This window comes from Ceratotherium simum, chromosome 12, assembly GCF_057802395.1.
Source record: "Ceratotherium simum simum isolate JZ-2026a chromosome 12, ASM5780239v1, whole genome shotgun sequence".
In the NCBI taxonomy this organism is placed as follows: domain Eukaryota; kingdom Metazoa; phylum Chordata; class Mammalia; order Perissodactyla; family Rhinocerotidae; genus Ceratotherium; species Ceratotherium simum.
This window is the reverse complement of record NC_141911.1, coordinates 313,911-335,564: the sequence shown is the minus strand read 5'-3', so window position 1 is coordinate 335,564 and position 21,654 is coordinate 313,911. Positions and strand designations below refer to the sequence as shown.

The window sequence follows — 21,654 nt, the reverse complement described above, 5'->3', positions numbered from 1 at the left end:
CTTTGTTCTTTTTTCTCAGGATTCCTTTAGCTATTCGGGGTCTTTTGTTGTTCCATATAAATTTTAGGATTCTTTGTTCTATTTCTGTGAAAAATGTTGTTGGAACTTTGATAGGGATTGCATTGAATCTATAGATGGCTTTAGGAAGTATGGACATCTTAACTATGTTAATTCTTCCAATCCAAGAGCACGGAATATCTTTCCATTTCTTTGTGTCTTCTTCAATTTCTTTCAGAAATGTTTTATAGTTTTCGGTGTACACATCTTTCACCTCTTTGCTTAAGTTTATTCCTAGGTATTTTATTCATTTTGTTGCAATTGTAAATGGGATTGTATTCTTAATTTCTCTTTCTGCTACTTCGTTGTTAGTGTACAGAAATGCAACTGATTTTTGTATGTTGATTTTGTATCCTGCAACTTTACCATATTCGTTTATTACTTCTAAAAGTTTTCTGGTGGATTCTTTAGGGTTTTCTATATATAAAATCATGTCATCTGCAAATAGTGACAGTTTCACTTCTTCCTTTCCAATTTGGATCCCTTTTATTTCTTTCTCTTGCCTGATTGCTATGGCTAGGACTTCCAATACTATGTTAAATAGGAGTGGTGACAGTGGGCATCCTTGTCTGGTTCCTGTTCTTAGAGGGATAGCTTTCAGTTTTTCACCATTGAGGATGATATTAGCTGTGGGTTTCTCATATATGGTCTTTATTATGTTGAGGTACTTTCCTTCTATACCCATTTTATTCAGAGTTTTTATCATAAATGGATGCTGGATCTTGTCAAATGCTTTCTCTGCATCTATTGAGATGATCATGTGATTTTTGTTCTTCATTTTATTAATGTGGTGTATTACGTTGATTGATTTGCGAATGTTAAACCATCCCTGCATCCCTGGAATAAATCCCACTTGATCATGGTGTATAATCTTTTTAACGTATTGTTGTATGCGATTCGCTAGTATTTTGTTGAGGATTTCGCATCGATGTTCATCAGTGATATTGGCCTGTAATTTTCTTTTTTTGTGTTGTCCTTGTCTGGTTTTGGTATCAGGGTAATGTCAGCTTCGTAGAATGAGTTAGGAAGCTTCCCCCCCTCCTCAATTTTTTGGAAGAGTTTGAGAAGGATAGGTATTAAGTCTTCTTTGAATGTTTGGTAGAATTCACCAGGGAAGCCGTCTGGCCCTGGACTTTTATTTTTGGGGAGGTTTTTGATTACTGTTTCGATCTCCTTACTGGTGATTGGTCTATTCAAATTCTCTACTTCTTCTTGCTCCAGTTTTGGAAGGTTGTATGATTCTAAGAATTTATCCATTTCTTCCAGATTGTCGAATTGGTTGGCATATAGTTTTTCATAGTATTCTCTTATAATCTTTTGTATTTCTGAGGTGTCTGTTGTAACCTCTCCTCTTTCATTTCTGATTTTACTTATTTGTGCCTTCTCTCTTTTTTTCTTGGTGAGTCTAGCTAAAGGTTTGTCTATTTTGTTGATCTTTTCAAAGAACCAGCTCTTGGTTTTATTATTTTTTTTTTTTGGTTTTTGTTCTCTATTTCATTTATTTCTGCTCTGATTTTTATTATTTCCCTTCTTCTACTGATTTTGGGCTTTGTTTGTTCTTCTTTTTCCAGTTCCTTTAGGTGCATTGTTAGATTGTTTATTTGAGATTTTTCTTGTTTGTTGAGATAGGCCTGTATCGCTATAAACTTTCCTCTTAGAACCGCTTTTGCTGTATCCCATAAATTCTGGCATGTCGTATTTTCATTTTCGTTTGTCTCCAGGTATTTTTTGATTTCTTCTTTGATTTCTTCATTAACCCAGTCGTTGTTCAGTAGCATTTTGTTTAATCTCCATGTATTTGTGGCTTTTCTGATTTTCTTCCTATAGTTGATTTCTAGTTTCATACCTTTGTGGTCAGAAAAGATGCTTGGTATTATTTCAATCTTCTTAAATTTATGGAGACTTGTTTTGTGGCCTAATATGTGATCAATCCTGGAGAACGTTCCATGTGCATTTGAAAAGAACGTGTATTCTTCGGTTTTTGGATGGAATGCTCTGTATATATCTACTAGGTCCATCTGTTCTAGTGTGTCGTTTAAGGCCAATGTTTCCTTATTGATCTTCTGTTTGGATGATCTATCCGTTGGTGTAAGTGGAGTGTTAAAGTCCCCTACTATTATTGTGTTACTGTCTATTTCTGTTTTTATGTCTGTTAATAATTGCTTTATATATTTAGGTGCACCTACATTGGGTGCGTAGATATTTACAAGTGTTATATCCTCTTGTTGGATTGTTCCCTTGATCATTATGTAATGCCCTTCTTTGTCTCGTTTTACAGTTTTTGTTTTAAAGTCTATTTTGTCTGATATGAGTACTGCTACCCCAGCTTTCTTTTCATTGCCATTTGCGTGGAGTATCTTTTTCCATCCCTTCACTTTCAGTTTGTGAGTGTCTTTAGGTCTGAAGTGTGTCTCTTGTATGCAGCATATATATGGGTCTTGTTTTTTTATCCAGTCAGCCACCCTATGCCTTTTAATTGGAGCATTTAGTCCATTGACGTTTAAAGTAGCTATTGATAAGTATGTACTTACTGCCATTTTTTAACTTTTTTTTTCTCAGTGTTTCAGTAATCCTTCTCTGTTCCTTACTTCTTCTATACAGAATTGATGGTCACTTTAGTTTGACCTCTGTCTGAAAGCTTTAACTCCCCTCCTCCGTCCTTTTATGTTTTTAATATCATATCTAACCTCTTTTTTGTGCATTTGTATCAATTACGTTCTAATCATGGAAATAGATAATTTTTCCTATTTGTGGTCTTCTCTTTTCCCCTTAAATCAGTCCCTTTAACATTTCTTGTAACACTGGTTTCTTGGTGACAAACTCCTTTAATTTTTGCTTATCTGGGAAAATTTTGGTCTCTCCTTCCATTTTGAACGATAACCTTGCTGGGTAGAGTATTCTTGGCTGTAAGTTTTTTCCTTTTAGCACTTTAAATATATCATGCCATTCTCTTCTAGCCTGTAAGGTTTCTGCTGAGAAGTCAGCTGATAGCCTTATGGGGTTTCCTTTGTATGTAACTTGACATTCTCTTGCGGCTTTTAGGATTCTCTCTTTATCTTTAATTCTGGACATTTTGATTATGATGTGTCTTGGTGTGGGCCTCTTTGGGTTTATCTTGTTTGGGGCTCTCTGTGCCTCCTGTACCTGGATGTCTGTTTCCTTCCTTAGGTTAGGGAAGTTTTCATCTATTATTTCTTGAAATAGATTCTCTGCCCCCTTGTCTCGCTCTTCTCCTTCCGGGACACCTATAACACGGATGTTAGTGCGCTTGATGTTGTCCCAGAGGTCCCTTAGACTGTCCTCACTCTTTTTAATTCTTTTCTCTTTTACCTGTTCACCTTGGGTAATTTCTTCTAGTCTTTCTTCCAGCTCACAGATCCGTTCTTCTGTATCCTCTACTCTGCTTTTGAGTCCCTCTAATGAGTTTTTCATTTCCAGTATTGTATTCTTCATTTCTGATTGGTTTTTTTTTATATCTTCCATTTCTTTGTTGACATTCTCACTGAGTCCATCTATTCTTCTCCCCAGATCAGTGAGCATCCTTAACACTCTTAGTTTGAACTCTCTGTCAGGTAGGTTGCTCATTTCTGTTTCACTAAGTTCCTTTTCTGGGGTTTTGTCCTGTTCCCTTACTTGGAATGTATTCTTTTGCCTCTTCATTTTGCCTCTTTCCCTGTGCTTGTGTCTACGTATTAGGTAGGTCAGCTACGTCTCCTGCTCTTGGATAGGTGACCTTATGTAAGTGATGGCTTAGGAGGCTTCCAGTGTGCTTCCCTCAGTTCTCAATGTTCCAGGGTGACCCCTATGTGGGCTACGTGTATCCTTCTGCTGTGGCCTGTTTGCTCTCCCTGTAGGTGCCCAGGGAGGCTGAGTTATGCTCCTGGCCAGCTGTTGTAATGCTCAGCTGCTTGTAGTTGTTGTGGGCCCTTCAGTCTCTTTATCAGGTGTGGGGAGCCCCAGCACAGTTGGCTGCAAGTTCTAATACCACATTTGTGTTGCAGTATTTCTTTTAAGTGAGTAGGCCCCCACCCTGGCAGGTTGTTAGGCTCAGGGCCTTACAATTGCTGTAAGCCTCTAGCCTATTAGGTCTCTTGTCAGCTCTCTGAGGATTGCAGCTGGGTGGGGCTGGCCTCAGGCACAGGAGCACCCAATTGTTTCAGGTTTTGGAAGGTGGAGCAAACCTCCTATGTGGGTCTTTGAGAAGTACAAGTCTTCTGTGGCTGAGAAGCCCTGCCGCCCACAGGTCCACACACACAGTCAACACAGTCCTGCCCCGTGTGAGCACCCCGACCTCCCCAAGTGGACCCAGTCTCTCCACGGCGGGAGCCCTACACACTCTGCCACCGCCCCACACTCTCCACCCGCTCCTTGTGCACACCCTGCCCCGCTCAAGTCAGCTCAGTTGCCAGGCTGCAGAAAATCCAGTCACCAATCTATGCAGGCCCACACGTTGCCTGAGGGCTTGTTGTTGGGTGGGGCTAGTCTCTAGGGTGGGCTGCCTGCCCTGGCTGAGCTGGATTAAATCGGTGCTCTAGCGGGTGGAGCAGACCCTGGGCTAGCAGGTCTCAGGGAGAACTCCAATGGCGTCTGTGTCAGCACGCCCACACCAGGCCACAACAATGGCCGCCGCCAATGTCCCAGTCCCTGGAGAGGTCTCACCCCTCACCGAGATGCACTCAGGGCCTATTAGGTGAGTCTCTTGTCACCGAAGCACTGTGCACCTTTCTTTCTGGTGATTTTAGGATGCTTTCTGGAACGGGTGAGTTTGTGTGCAGGCCCTTTAAGAGCCAGTTTTAGTTTCTTTGTGAACCGGGTTTTCTGGGGGTGCTCCCCAATGCTTTAGTAGCAGGCAAAGTCAGATATTATGCCGCTGGTGTCGATTGTGCTGGGTCCACAAAATGCCCACAGCGGGGGCGCTCCCCGGCTCAGGGCCCCGCGCCTCCAGGGAGGCTGCGTACCTGTGAGCTGCTCCCGGCGGCCGTGAAGCTGGCGGCTTGTGAAGGTGGCGTTTTTCCTCTCCAGAAGGGAGTGTCTGCCTCTTCTACCCCAGTTAGGATTGTCCGTTGTTGCAGGAGTTCCTCTTATCCAGTTTTCAGTTCTGTCTCAGGGGTCATTTTTCCACGAGTAGTTGTAAATTGGCTGTGTCCACGGGAGGAGGTGAGTTCAGAGTCTGCCTACACCGCCATCTTGACTCCCAATCCCGAAATCCAGCTATTTGTGACAACATGGATGGACCTCGAGGGTATTTTGTTAAGAGAAATAACTCAGGGAGGAAAGCCATATACCATATGATCTCACTCATAAGTAGAAGATAAAAACAACAACAAACAATCACATATAGTCAGAGATTGGAGTGGTGGTTCCCAGAGGGGAGGAGGGGAGGGAGGAGGATGAAAGGGATGATTAGGCACATGCATGTGGTGATGGATTGTAATTAGTCTTTGGGTGGTAAACATGACGTAATCCACACAGAAATCAAAATATAATGATGTACACATGAAATTTATATAATGTTATAAACCAATGTTACCACAATAAAAAGTTTTTAATCCATTTTGAGTTAATATTTGTAAGTGGTGTATAATAGGGGCCCAGTTTCATCCTTTTTCATGTGAACACCCAGTTTTCCCTGTACTACTTATTCAAAAGACTATCCTTTGTCCATGAGGATTCTTGGCTTCCTTGACCAATACTGGTTGAACTTATATGCGTGGGTTTATTTCTGAGCTCTTCTTTCTGTTCCCTTCATCTTTGTGTCTGATTTTATGCCAGGACCATATTATTTTGATTACTGTAGCTTTGTAATATAGTTTGAAATTTGAAAGTTTGATGCCTCCAGCTTTGTTTTTCTTTCTGAAGATTGCTTTGGCTATTTGGGGTCTTTTGTGGTTCCATACATATTTTAGAATTTTTTTTATTTCTGTGAAAAACACCATTGGGATTTTGATAGGGATTACATTGAATGTAAAATTGGCGTTGGGTAGTGTGAACGTTTTAACAATGTTATTTTTTCAAATCCATGAACACAGGATATTTTTTTTCATTTATTTGCACCTTTTAAAATTTTTCATCAGTGTCTTATAGTTTTCATTGTATAGATCTTTCACCTCCATGGCTAATTTTATTCCTAAGTGTGTTATTATTTTTGATGCTATTTTAAATGTAGTAATTTCTTTATTTCTATTTCAGATAATGCATTATTTGTGTATAAAAATTCAACTGATTTTTGTATGTTGATTTTGTATCCTAAATCTTTGTTAAATTCCTTTATTTGGTCTAAGAATTTTTTAGAGGAATCTTGAGCATTTTATATATGTAAGATCATGTCATCTGCAAACAGAAACAATTTCACTTTTTCCATTCTGCTTTGGATGCTTCTCCTTTCCCTTTCTATTTTAATTGCTCTGGGTATGACTTCCAATATTGTGTTGAATAGAAATGGTTAGAGTGGGCAACCTTGTCTCATTTCTGACTTATAGGAAAGGTTTTCAGCTTTTCACCATTGAGTATGATGTCAGGTGTGGACTTTTCATATGTAACCTCTATAATTTTGAGATGTGTTTCTTATATATGCAATTTGTTGAGAGCTTTTATTTCGGATAACATTCCTAAACTTTACACTTTTACTTCTCCTCCCCATCACATTTGAGGTTACTGATGTTACTGTTTATGTATTTTTATATTGTGTATCCAATTACAGAGTACTATAGTTATAGTTATTTTTAATAAGTTTGTTTTTTAGCTTTTAAAATAGAGTTGTAAGTGAATTGCACACCACCATTACCGTATTAGAGAATTTGACTTTGATTATATATTTACCATTACCAGTGAGTTTTACATTACCTTCATATGTTTTTACAATGCTAATTAGTGTCCTTTTACTTCCACTCAAAGAACTACCTTTAGTATTTCTTGTAAGGCATATCTAGTGGTGATGAGCTCGCTTAGCTATTGTTTTTAAGGAAAATTTTAATCTCTCCTTCATTTCTGAAGAAGAGTTTACCAGGGATAGTATTCTTGGTTGACAGGGTTTTTAAAAAAATATTTTGAATATATCATCCCATTGTCTCCTGGCCTGAAATTTCTGTTGAGAAATCTGCCTAGAGTCTTATGGGGAGGAGGAGTTCCCTTGCATGTGACTTGTCACTTTTCTCTTGCTGCTTTCAAAATTTTCTTTTCTTTGACTTTGACAATTTATTTACAATGTGTCTTGGTTTAGCTCAATTCTGTTCAACATATTTGGAGTTCTTTGGGACTCATGGATCTGGATATCCATTACTCTTCTCATGTCAGGGAAGTTTTTAGCCATTAAGGATTTAAATATACTTCTGTCCCTTTCTCTTTCTCTTCTCCTCCTGAGATACCCATAATGTGGATATTGTTTCTTTTGATGCTATCACATAAGTCCCATAGGCTTTCTTAACTCTTATTCTTTTCTCTTTTTTCTCCTCTGACTAGATATTTTCAAATGTCCTATCTTCCTTCTGCGTGGTCAGACGTCCTGTCTTTCTCATGTTGTTGAAGCTCTCTATTGAACTCTTCAGTGCAATCATTTTATTCTTCAGCTCTAGGATTTTTTCTTTTTTTATGGTTTTTATTTCTTTGTTGAACTTCTCATTTTGTTCATGCATTGTTTTCCTAATTTCATTTAGCTATCTGTCTGTGTGTTCTTGTAGTTTATGAAACTTCTTTAAGAAGAATATTCTGAATTCTTTGTTTGACAGTTCTTAGATCTCCATTTCTTTAGGGTCAGTTATTGGACCTTTATTAGTTTCTTTTGGTTGTGTCATGTTTACCTGATTTTCTATGATCCTTGTACAATTACATTGGTATCTGAACATTAGTAAGCAGTCTCCTCCTCCAGACTTTAAAGGTTTGTTTTGGCAGAGACAGTCCTTCACTGGTCAGCTCAGCTTGGAGTTCTAGACATGTGAACTGGTAGCTACTTGGGCAGGTGGAGCTTGCTATCAGGTTCTCTTTCTGAAACCAGTGCCCAAGCTCTGAAGTTTTGGGGTGCTGCTGGCTGAGAACAGTTGGATAGGACTGCTGCTTGGTTCCTTGCCCAAGTGATGCTATAGGATGTGCTCTAGGGTTGTCTGAATTCTCTAGTCAGTCTTCCTAGATGGTCAGGACTCAGTACTATATTTATCAGTTGGTGGAGCTAAGATTTAGCTTCCCTGGCCAGGTTGAGCAGCAGAACAGGCCCCAAGGTCAGCGCAGCTGTTTGGGTACCTGAATCAGGCAGTATTTACTAAATGCAGCTTGCAGGTGACTTTCTTAGAAATATCTTTATTACAAGTGTTCTTAAACACATAAGTACATGCATTACAATATAGTTATCTCTTTCATTCACTGAAACAACACTGGTGGGAATGCCACATGTAAATAGTTCTTAAAATAATCCTTATTAAAAGTGTTTTAAACACTTCACAACAGGAGTTACAGAATGAGTATTACTTCCAATCACTGAAATAACACTCTGCTGACCAAAATATGCCAGTAGCTTTGTTAGAAACATCTTTATTAATTCTTCTAAACACTTCACTACATAAATTACAGAATGTGTATCCCTATCAATCACCTAAATAACATGGTACTGAACACAGCTTGCAAGTAGCTTCATTCAAAACATCTGTATAACCAGTCTTGGAAACACTTAACTACATGCATAACAGATGAGTATCACTTCCAATCAATGAAAATACAGTGTAGAAAAAGCTTGCAAGTAGCTTTCTTAGAAACATATTTATTACAAATGTTTTTAAACACTTACCTTCATGCATTACAGAATGAGATGTTTCATTCACTGAAATACACTTTGCTGAATGTAGCAAGCAAGCACCTTTATTAGGAACATCCTCATTAAAATTTCTTAATCATTTCACTATATTCATTATAGAATATGTATTACTTTCATTCACTGAAATAACAGTGTTGAATGCAGCTTGCCAGTAGCTTTGTTAGAAATATCTTTATTACATATCTTCTTTAACACTTCACTACATGCATAACAGATAGTGTATCGCTTACTGAAATAACACTGTTCTGAATGCAACTTCACTACCTTTGTTAGAAATCTCATTACAGTGTTTTTTAACACTACCCACGAAAAATTAGGAAAGTTATCACTTGCATTAATGGAAATATGTTGAATGCAGCTTTAATTACCTTTGTTATGTACTTCTGTATTATAGTGTTTTTAACACCATATATAAAAAATTAAGATTGTTATTACTTACGTTAACAGAAATAATCCCATGTTGAACACAGCTTTAATTAGCTTTCTTAGAAATATCTTTGTTACAAATATATTTAAACACTTTGCTAAGTGCATTACATAATTGGTATCACTTCTGTTCACTGAAATAACACCGTGCTGAATGCTCTTGCAAGTAACATTGTTAGTAACATATTTATTATCATCTTGTTAAATAGTACACTACATGCCTTAGAGAACAGGTATCAATTGAAATCACTGAATTAACAATATGCTAAACAAATCTTGCAAGTAACTTTGTTAGAAACATGTTTATTATACTCTCTTTAAATACTTCACAATATGCAATACAGAATGACTATTACTTCCAGTCAGTAAAATAACACTGTTCTAAAAATAACTTAGAAGTAGCCAGTTAGAAACATCTTATGACATGCTTTTAAACGCTACTACATGCATTAGAGATTGGGTATCAATTCCTTTTATGAAATAACACTCTTCTGAATGCAGCCTCTGAATAGTTTGTTAGAATTATCTTTATTGCAAGTATTAAGAAACACTTGACTACATGCATTACATAATGGGCATCATTTGTAATCTCTGAATTGACACAGTGCTGAATGCAGTTTAAAAGTAGTTACAGACTTTACTACATGCTTTACAGAAATAACACTGTGCTGAATGCAGATTCTAAGTAGCTCTGTTAGGAACATTTTTATTATACCTCTTTTAACACTTTACTACATGCAATACACAATGGGTATCACTTCCATTGAATGTCATAATACTGTGCTGAGCATAGCTTGCAAGTGACTATGTTAGAAACATCTTTATTAGAAGTGCTTTTAAACACTTCAATATGGGCTTTACAACTGGGGTATCAATTCATTCCTTGAAACACCACTGTGCTTTACACAGCTAAAAGAAGCTTTATTAAAAACACCTTTATTACAAGTTTCTTTTACACTTTACTACATGCATTATATATTGGATGTCACTAACATTTACTGATATAACACTGTTCTGAATACAGCTTCCAAGTAGCTTTGTTAGAATTATCTTTACTGCAAGTGTTTTAAATACTTCACAGCATGTATTACAGAATGGATATCTCTTCCATTCACTGAAGTAATGTCATGTTGAAGATAGCTTTCAAGTAACTTTGATAGAAACATTTTTTATGTCTTCTTGAACAGTTCCCTACATGTATTACAGAATGGGTATCACTTGCAATGGCTGAATTAATGCTTACAAGTAGCTTTGTTAGAAGTACATTTAATAAGATTTTTTAAACATTACTCTGCATGCAGTACAGAATAAAAATCACTTGCAATCACTGAATTAACACTGTGCTGAACTTAGCATTTTAATAGATTTTTTTGTCTGTGTGAGGAAGATCAGCCTTGAGCTAACATCCAATGCCAATCCTCCTCTTTTTGCTGAGGAAGATTGGCCCTGGGCTAACATCAGTGCCCATCTTCCTCTGCTTTATATGGGATGCTGCCATGGCATGGCTTGACAAGTGGTGTGTCAGTGTGTGCCTGGTATCTGAACCGGCAAACCACGGGCTGCAGAAGTGGAGCATGTGCACTTAACCACTGCACCACCAGGCTGGCCCCCAAGTAGATTTTTTAGAAACATCTGTATTACAAGTTTCTTAAACACTTCTATACATGCATTATAGAATGGTTATCACTTCCATTCACTGAAACAACACTGCTGAGTGCATGTAGCAAGTAGCTTTTTAGTAACATCTCTTATAAGCCTTCTTAAACAGTTCACTACATGCAGTACAGAAAGAGTATCACTCACAATCACTGAATTATCACTGTTCTGAACACAGCTACAAGTAGCGTTACTAAAAACATCTTTAAAATAGGTCTTCTAAACACTTAACTACATGTAATACAGGATAGCTGTCACTTCCATTCAATGTTATGGCACTGTGCTGAATGCACCTTGCACATAGCTTTGTTAGAGATATCTGTATTACAAGTTTCTTAAACAGTTCAACATGTTTACAGAATAGGTATCACTTCCATTCACTGAAATAAAATCTTTATGAATGTATCTTGCAAGCAGCTATGTTAAAAATATCTTTATTATACCTCTTTTTTAACACTTTACTATATGAATAACAGAATGAGTATCACTTCCATTCACTGTAATAACACTGCACTGAACACGACTTGCAATTGGCTTTGTTAGATATGACATTATTACAGGTGATTCCAAATAATTCACAACATGCATTACAGAATGGGTATCACATTTGCTAAAATGACACTGAACTGACTGCATTTTGCAAGTAGCTTAGAATCATCTTTATTATACCTATTCTTAAATACTTCACAACATGCATCACAGAATAGTTATCACTTCCATTCACTGAAATAACACTGTGCTCAACACAGGTACAAATAGATTTGTTATAATCATCTTTATTAAAAGCTTAAGGGACCAGCCTGGTGGTATAGTGGTTAAGTTCATGCTCTCCACTTCAGTGGTCTGGGGTTCACTGGTTCAGATCCTGGGCATGGACCGTCACAGTGCTTATCAAGCCGTGCTGTGGCAACATTCCACATACAAAATAGAGAAAGATGGACACAGATGTTAGTTCAGGGCCAATCTTTCTCACCAAAAAAAAAACATTTTAAAGGCTTCACAACATGTCTTACAGAATGGTTGTCACATCCTTTCACTGAAATAATATGGCGTTAACACAGCTTGCAATTAGCTGTTTTATTTATTTATTTTTAATTTATTTTTAATTTTTATATTGGGAGGAAGATCAATCCTGAGCTAACATCTGTCACCAATTCTCCTTTTTTTGCTGAGGAAGACTGGCCCTGGACTAAAATCCATGCCCATCTTCCTCCACTTTATATGGGACGCCACCACAGTGTGGCTTGACAAGTGGTGCATCGGTGCACGCCCAGGATCTGAACCCAGGGCTGCTGCAGCAGAGTGTGTACACATAACCATTACACCACCAGGCCGGCCCTGCAATTAGCTTTTTTAGAAACATCTTTATTACAAGTTTCTTAAACACTTCACTACATGCATTATATAATGAGTATCACAACCATTCCCTGAAATAACACCATGTTGAATGCAACTTGTATTTTGCTTTGTGAGTAACATCTTTATCACAAGTGTTTTTAAGAATTCACTACATGCATTAGAGAATGAGTATCACTTCCATTCACTGAAATCACATTATGCTGAATGCAGCTTTCAAGTAGCTTCGTTTGAAAAATCTTTTTTATTAAACACTTGTTAAACTCATCACTACATGCATTACAGAATACCACTTCCATTCACTGAAATAACACAGTTTGAATGTAACTTGCGAGAGCTTTTGTTAGAAACATCTTAATTTTTTATTGAGGTAAAATTGGTGTGTAAATTACATGTTTCAAGTGTTCAACACTATAATTTGATATTTTTATACACTACAAGGTGATCACTACCATAAGTCTAGTTACCATCTATCACCATACATTTGACCCTCTTCATCCATTTAGCCCACCTCACAAATCCCTTTCTCCTTTGGTAACTACCAATCTGTTCTCAGTATCTATGAGTTTGTTTTTGTTTGTTCATTTAGTTTCTTAGATTCCACATATAAGTAAAATCATATGATATTTGTCTTTCTCTGACTTATTTCACTTATCATAATACCTCAAGGTCCATCCATGTTGTCACAAAAGGCAAGATTTTCCTCTTTTTTATGGCTTTGTAGTATTCCATTGTATATACATACCACATCTTCTTTATCCATTCATTGATCAATAAGCACTTATGTTGTTTCTATATCTTGGCAATTGTAAATAATGCTGCAGTGAACATAGGGGTGCATTTATATTTTTGAATTACTGTTTCTGTATATTTCAGATAAATACCCAGAAGTGAAATATCTGGATCATACAGCAGTTCTATTTTTGGTTTCTTGAGGAATTTCCACACTGTTTTCCATAGAGACTGCAACAATTTACATTCCCACTAACAGTGTGCAAGGGTTCCTTTTTCTCCACATCCTCTTCAACACTGGCTATTTCTTGTCTTTTTGATGATAGCCATTCCAGTGGGTGGGAGGTGATATCTCATTGTGGTTTTGATTTGCATTTCCCTAATAATTAGTGATGTTGAACATCTTTTCATATGCCTATTGACTATCTGTATGTCTTCTTTGGAAAAATGTGTGTTCAGATTATCTGCCCATTTTTAATTAGGTTGGTTTTCTTTTGTGTTTGAGTTCTATCAGCTCTTTATATATTTTGGATATTAACCCCATATTGGATATATGATTTGCAAATATCTTCTCCTGTTCATTAATACCTTTTCATTTTGTTGACGGCTTTCTTCTTTTTTTTTTTTTAATAATTTTTATTTATTGATTGATTTTCCCCCCAAAGCCCCAGTAGATAGTTGTATGTCATAGCTGCACATCCTTCTAGTTGCTGTATGTGGGACGCGGCCTCAGCATGGCCGGAGAAGTGGTGCGTCGGTACACGCCCGGGATCCGAACCCGGGCCGCCAGCAGCAGGGCGCACACACTTAACCGCTAAGCCACAGGGCCGGCCCATGTTGACGGTTTTCTTTGCTGTGCAAAAGCTTTTTAGTTTGATTTAGTCCCATTTGCTTATTTTTGCTTTTGTTTCCCTTGCCTTTGGAGGCACATCCAAAAAAAAATCACTAAGACCGATGTCAAGGAACTTATGGCCTATGTTTTCTTCTAGGAATTTTATGGTTTCAGATCTTACATTCAAGTTTTAAATCCATTTTCAGTTAATTTTTGTTTATTATGTAAGATAGTGATGTAATGTCATTCTTTTGCCTGTGGCCCTCCAGTTTTCCCAACACCATTTGTTTTAGAGACTATCCTTTCCTATTGTATATTCTTGGCTCCTTTGTCATAAATTAATTGTCTATATATATGTGGGTTTATTTCTGCACTCTCTATTCTGTTCTATTAATCTATGTGTTGGTTTTTCTGTCAATACTGTACTATTTGGATTACAATAGCTTTGCAGTGTAGTTTGAAATTATGGAGCATTATGCTTGCAGCTTTGATTTTTTATTCTCAATTGTTTTTGCTCTTCAGAGTCTTTAGTGGTTCCATATAAATTTTAGAATTATTTGTTCTAGTTCTGTAAAAAATGTCATTGGAATTTTGATAGGGATTGCATAGAATTTCTAGATTTCTTTGGGTAATATGGACATTTTAACAATATTAATTCTCCCAATCCATGAGCATGGAATATTTTTTCATTTATTTGTGTCTTCTTCAATTTCTTTCATCAATGTCTTATAATTTTCAGTGTACAGGTCATTCATCTCCTTGGTTAAATTTATTCCTAGGTATTTTATTCTTTTTGATGTAATTTTTAATGTTTTTTTCCTTAATTTCTCTTTCTGATAGTTCATTATCAGTACACAGAAATGCCACAGATTTCTGCATATTGATTTTGTAGCCTGCAATTATACTGAATTCATTTATTCTCACAGTTTTTTTGGTGGAGCCTTTAGGGTTTTTAATAATATTATGTCATCTGCAAATAATGACAATTTTCTTTCTTTCTTTCCAATTTGAATGCCTTTTATTTCTTTTTCTTGCCTAATTGCTGTGGCTAGACCTTTCAATATATGTTGAATAAGAGTGATGAGAAGGGGCATCCTTGTCTTGTTTCTGATCTTAGAGAAAAAGATTTCAGTTTTTTATCATTGAGTGTGATGTTAGCTGTGGGTTTGTCATATATGGCCTTTTTATGTTAAGGTATGTTACCTTTATACACACTTTATTGAAAGTTTTTACTATAAATATATGTTGAATTTTGTCAAATGCTTTTTCTGCATTTATTGAGATAATCATATAATTTTTATCCTTCATTTTGTTAATTTGACGTATCACATTGATTGATTTACAGATGTTGAACCATCCTTACATCCCTGGGATAAATCCTACTTGACCATGAGGTATGATCTTTTTAATGTATTGTTGAATTTGGTTTGCTAATGTTTTGTTGAGGATATTTGCATCTATGTTCATCTGGGATATTTGCCTGTAATTTCCTTTTTTTGTGGTATTCTTGTCTGAATTTTATATTAGGGTAATTCTAGCCTTGTAAAATGAGTTTGGAAGCATTCCTGCCTCTTCAACTTTTTGGAACAATTTTAGAAGGATAGACATTAAATCTTTTAATGTTTGGTAGATTTCACTGTTGAAGACATCTGGTCCTGAACTTTTGTTGGGAGGTTTTTATTACTGATTCATTCTCCTTACTAGTAATTGTTCTATTCAGATATTTTTTCCTGAAGAAGATTTGCCCTGAGCTAACATCCATTGCCAATCTTCCTTTCTTTTTTTTTATTTCAGGAATATTAGCACTGGGCTAACATCTGTGCCAATCTTCCTCTATTTTGTATGTGAGTTGCCACCACATCATGGCTAATGAGTGGTGTAGTTCTGTGCCCAGGATCCAAACTCATGAACCTGGGCCACCAAAACAGAATGCTCTGAACATAAGCACTAGGCCATGGGGCTGGTCCCTGAGATTTTCTATTTCTTCATGATTCAGTCTTGGAACATGTTATGTTTTGAGAAATTTATCCATTTCTTCTAGGTTGTCCAATTTGTTGGCGTAGAATTTTTCATAGTAGTCTTATAATCTTTTGCATGTTTGTGGTACCAATTGTAACTTCTCTTCTTTTATTTCTGATTTTACTTGAGCCCTCTCTCTTTTTTCTTGGTGACTCTAGCTAAAAGTTTGTCAATTTTTTTTTATCTTTTTAAGGAACCAGCTTTTACATTCATTGATCTTTTCTATTGTTTTTTTTTTTTTTTGGCTCTATATAATTTTTTCAACCTTGATCTTTATTATTTCCTTTCTTCTACTAACTTTGGGCGTTATTTGTTCATGTTTCCTAATTCATTTATGTATATAGATATATTGTTTATTTGAGATATTTCTGGTTTCTTGAGGTAGGCCTACATTGTTATAAACTTTCCTCTTAAAACTATTTTTGCTGCATCTCATAGATTTTGGTATGTTGTATTTCCATTTTCATTTGTCTCAAGGTATATTTTTATTTCTCCTTTGATTTCTTTCTCGACCCATTGGTTGTTCAGAGACATCTTTATTGAAAGTCTTCTTAGATACTTCACTACATACATATCAGAGTTAGTATAGTTTATATTTACTGAAATAACATTGCTGAATGCAGGTTGAAAATAGCTTTGTTAGGACATCTTTATTAAAAGTCTTTATAAACAGTTTACTACATGCATTAAAGAATGAGTATCACTTACAATCCTTGAAATAACACTATGCTGAACAGAGCTTGTAAGCAGCTTAGTTAGAAATGTATTACAAGTCTTTATAAACAGTTATCTACATGCACTACAGATGGCTATCACTTACAATCATTGAAATAAAAATGTACTGAAGGCAGTTTGCAAGCATCTTTGAAAGAAACATCTTTATTACAAGTCTTCTTAAATATGCATTTCAGAATATGTATCACTTCCATTCACTGAAATAACAATGGGCTGCATTCAGTACTGTGTTATTTCAGGGATGAGGGATATATATTCTTAATGTATCTATTAAATTGTTTTAGAACACTTGTAATACAAATGTATCTAAGAATGTTACTTGCAAGCTATAATTGTGGTATTTGACGAATGGAAGAAATATCCATTTTTTAATGCATGTAGTGGAGATTATTGGGACGATTGTAATAAAGATGTTTCTAAGATGTAATAAAGATGTTTCTGATGCTAGTTGAAAGCCACATTGAGTGCAGTGTTTTATCAGTTAATGTAAGTAGCACCTATTCTGAAATGCTTGTGGTGAAGTATTTAACACCATTATAAAGATATTTCTAAGAAGGCTACATGCAAGCATCTTTGAGAAAAGTGTTATATCAGTGTTAGGAAATTATACCCATTCAGTAATGCATGCAGTGAAGAGTTGAGAACAATTGTAATAGAGGTGTATCTAAGAGACAGAATAATATCAGAAAATGGAAGTAAATTGTTTTTGTACACTTGTAATAAAGTTGTTTTTAGGAGTGCCACTTACAAGCTGCATTGAGATCTGTGTTACTTCAGTGAATGCAAGTGATACACATTCTGTAATGCATACAACAAAGTGTTAAGAACACTTGTAACTAAGATGATTCTAAGAATAATACTTGCGTGCTGCATTCAGTGCAGTGTTATTTCTGTTAATATAAGTAATTCCCATTCAGAAATAATTGTGGTGAAGTGTTTGAGAAATATTGTAATGAAGATGTTTCTAAGAAAGCTCTTGCAAGCAACACTGAGAGCTGTGTTATTTCAGTGAATAGAAGTTACACACAATCTGTAATGCTTGTAGTGAGCTGTTGCGAGACACTTGTAATAAAGATATTTCTACAAACAAAACATGCAAGCTGCATTCAGACAAATGTTATTCCTGTGAATGAAAGTGACACTTTCTCTGTAGTGTATATAGTAAATTGCTTTAGAACACTTGTAGAAATGTGTTTCTAAGATCACTACTCATACACTGCATTCATTGTTATGTCAGTGAAAGATAGTGATACCCATTATGTAATGTATTTAGTAAGGTGTTTAAGAACACTGTAATAAAGATGTTTTTAAGATCCCTACTTGTAAGCTGTGTTAAGATCAGCCTCATTTCAGTGTATTGAAATGATACAATTTCTGTAATGCATGTAGTGAAGTGTTTCATGACACTTGTAATAAAGATGTTTTGAGGAATGCTAATTGCAAGCTGCATCTAGAACCATGTCATTTTAGTTTAAGAAAGTGATACCCTTTCTCTAATGAGTGCCGTGATGTTTTTAAGAACACTTGTAATAAAGAATTGTCTAAGAAAGCCCCTTCCAAGTTGTTTTAACACTGTATTTCCCTTTTTCCCTGTTGAATGAAGTGACAAACGTTAAGTAATGCATGTAGTGAAATGTTTCAGAACGCTTATAATAATGATATTTCTAAGAATGCTGCTGCAAGCTGTATCAACAGCAGTGTTATTTCACTACCTGGCAGTGATACTCATCATGTAATACATGTAATAAAGTGTTTAGGAACCCTGTAATAGATATGTTTCTAAGAATGGTGCTTTTAGGATGCCCACTGTTGAGGCAAGTGTTATTTAAGTGAATGAAGTGATACCACCTCTGTAATGCGTATAGTGTGTGAATAAGAACACCTATAAAAAAAATGTTTCTAACAAGCTACTTGCAAGCTGCATTGAGAAGAATATATTGTCAGTTAATGCATTTGATAACATATTCTGTAATAGATGTAGTGAATTATTTAGACCACTCATGTTAAGGATAGTTCTAATAAGCTGCCTGTAAGGTACATTCAGACCAGTGTTATTTCGTGTGTGGTGATGGGTGTCACTTTACCCATTCTGCAATGCAGTGAAAGGACACAGTGATAAAGATGGTTCTAAGAAAGCTGCTTGCAAGAGGCTTTTAGATCAGAGTTATATCAGTAAAATAATGTGACACTCTTTCTGTCATACACCCAGTGACTTTTTTTTTTGTGAGGAAGACCAGCCCTGAGCTAACATCCAATGCCAATCCTCCTCTTTTTGCTGAGGAAGAGTGTCCCTGGGCTAACATCCATGCCCACCTTCCTCTACTTTCTATGGGATGCCACCTCAGCATGGCTTGACAAGCAGTGCCTCAGTGCGCACCCAGGATCTGAGCCTGTGAAATACCGGCCACTGAAGCAGCAGAGCGTGCTCACTTAACCGCTGCGCCACTAGGCCAGCCCCATACACTCAGAGACTTTTTAAAGAACACTTGTATTAGAGATGTTTCTAAGACTTCCACTTGCAAGCCCTATTAGAACTGTGTTTCTTTAATGAATGGAAGTGATACTTAATAGTAATGTATGTGGTGAAGTGAATAAGAACACTGTTATAAAGAAGTTTCAAAAAGTAAATCTTAAAAGTTGTCATCACAAGAAAAAGCTTTACTATGTATTAAGATGAATGTTAACTAAACTTATTGTGGTGATAGTTTCACAATATAAACAAATGTTGAATTATTATTGTATACTTGAATCTAATATAACATTATATATCAATTATACCTCAATTTTTAGAAAAATGAAATTTCTAAGACCTCTACTTCACTACTTTCAAACTGCAGTATGAACTGTGTTATTTCAATAATGAAAGTGATGCTCATTCTGTAATGCATGTAATGAACTGTTTCAGAACTCTTGTAATAATGGTGATTGTAAGAATGCTACTCTCAAATTGCATTCATACCAGTGTTAATTTATGAATGGAAGTGAAACCCATTCTGAAATGCTTATGTTGAAGTCCTCAAGATCATTTGTAATAAATAAGTTTCTAACTTTCTATTTCCAAGCTGCATGAGGAGTCTGTTATTTCAGTGAATGGAAGTAATATGCATCCTGTAATACATGTAATTACATGCTTCAGAATAGTTGTAATAGTGATGTCATCATCATGGTGATGTGAGATAATCCCTTTGTCTCTCCCATTGAATCTACAACAAGTAAAACATTCATAATTCAACAAAGGCTAAATTACCCAAAACACCATGACAGTGGAGAGATCCACACATCAATACATATGAAGGGGGTGGATTGGAGCACATAGAGGAGGAAAACAGGGAGAAAAGTAAGGACAGTGCCCAGGATCCTAGCTTCTGATAGTGGCAGCTGAACCAGCTGCCTTCAACCCCAGAGAACCCAGTGGGCAGCAGTGGAGATATGTGTGAGACTCTAGCCTCCCAGCACTGTTGGAATCTGTGGCCACTAGGAGCAGAGCAGCAGTAGAGGTGGAGCCACATGATCCTGGGCCCCTGGCTGCAGCTCAGAGCCTGGTAGCAGCAGTGGAGGTGCACACACAACTCCAGCCTTCCAATGCCAGTGACACCTGCAACCACAAGGAAATGGACAACAGCAGAGGTGGTGCCTCATGAACCTGGCCCCCTCCCCACTCTCTTGCTTTTCCCACTGCAGTGGCAGTGCTTCCAACTCAGGTGATCCCAGACGCAGCAGAGGTGTCAGTTATCCTGTGCCCCTGGCAGCAAAACCACTGACTGCAGTGACATCAGGAACAGCAAGGCATCAGTGACCCCCAGAGGCACAGGTGGTAATGACAAGTGTACCAGTGACACCCTAATAGAGGCAGTGTAGGGTGGAAAGTGCCAAACCTCAAATATAGCGAGAGACAGCGCAGGTAAGAGAAACCAAAAATTGATGCTATAGCACCACCTACTGAAAAACAAAAGAAAGGCCTCTAATCTCCAACTGCTTGAATAGTTAGAATCAAAACAAAGCTATACCTAAATAAAAAAAGTGTTCACCATGACAGTGTTCTGGCAGAGGAATAACTCATCAATCACCACAAAAAGTCATGATAACACAGCATGACAAAGAGAAAATAACAATTCCCCAGAAATCAAACATAAAGTCTTGGAAGATTGTGATCTAACTGATAAGAATTCAAAATACCTGTCATGAAGAAACTCAATGAACAACCAAAGAGCTCAGAAAGGCAGTTCAATGAGCTCAGGAATAAAATTAATGAACAGAACGGAACCCTAAAAAAGAACCAATGAAACTCTGGAGCTGAAGAACTCAATAAACGAGATGAAACATGGATTTGAAAGCATTAGAAATAGAGAAGACCATATGGAAGAGATTTAATTAGCAAGCTCAAAGATAGAAATTTACCTCCTTCTCCTACAGGTAGAAGAGGAGAGAGAACTAAGATTTTTTTGAAATGTAGAAATTCTATGAGAATTACATGACTCCACTAAAAAGGGCAACATAAATGTAATGGGTATCCCAGAAGGAAAAGAGAGAGAGAAGGGAGCAGAGAGCTTATTTGAAGAAATAATGGCTTAGAACTTTCCAAAGCTGGGGAAGAAACTAGATATATAAATCCACGAAGCTACTAGAACACCCAATTTTCTCAATGCAAAAGACTTTCTCCAAAATACAAGATAATACAATTGTCAAAAGTCAATGACGAAAAAAGTATTAAAGGCAGCTGGGGGAAAAATCCAATGACTTACAAGGGAAGTATTCCTTACAAGGGAACCCCCATTAAGCTATCAATAGATTTCTCAGTAGAAACTCTACAGACCAGGAGAGAGTGAAATGGTATATTCAAAATATTGAAAGATATAGTTGTCAGCAAAGAATACTGTGTCCAGCAAAATTATCCTTCAGATATAAAGAAAAAATAAAGGCTTTCCCAGACAAACAAAAGCTGCAAGAGTTCACTGCCACTAGAACTGCCTTACAAGAAATGGTGAAAGGAGCTTTCTTACTTGAAATAAAAAGGCAAAGGTATACAAAACTGTGGCAGGGT

General features: G+C 36.6%; 1 long non-coding RNA gene across 2 annotated transcripts in view; it reads left to right on the top strand.

Moving 5' to 3' along the window:
• LOC147915757 (uncharacterized) overlaps positions 1–20,608 on the top strand; it is a 40,969-nt gene extending 20,361 nt beyond the window's left edge. For both annotated transcript variants that reach the window (XR_015553767.1, XR_015553768.1), the window contains 2 exons: positions 15,205–15,253; positions 15,654–20,608. This is a non-coding gene — a long non-coding RNA (uncharacterized LOC147915757). The remainder of the gene's footprint in view (positions 1–15,204; positions 15,254–15,653) is intronic.
• The last annotated feature ends 1,046 nt before the right edge of the window (positions 20,609–21,654 follow it).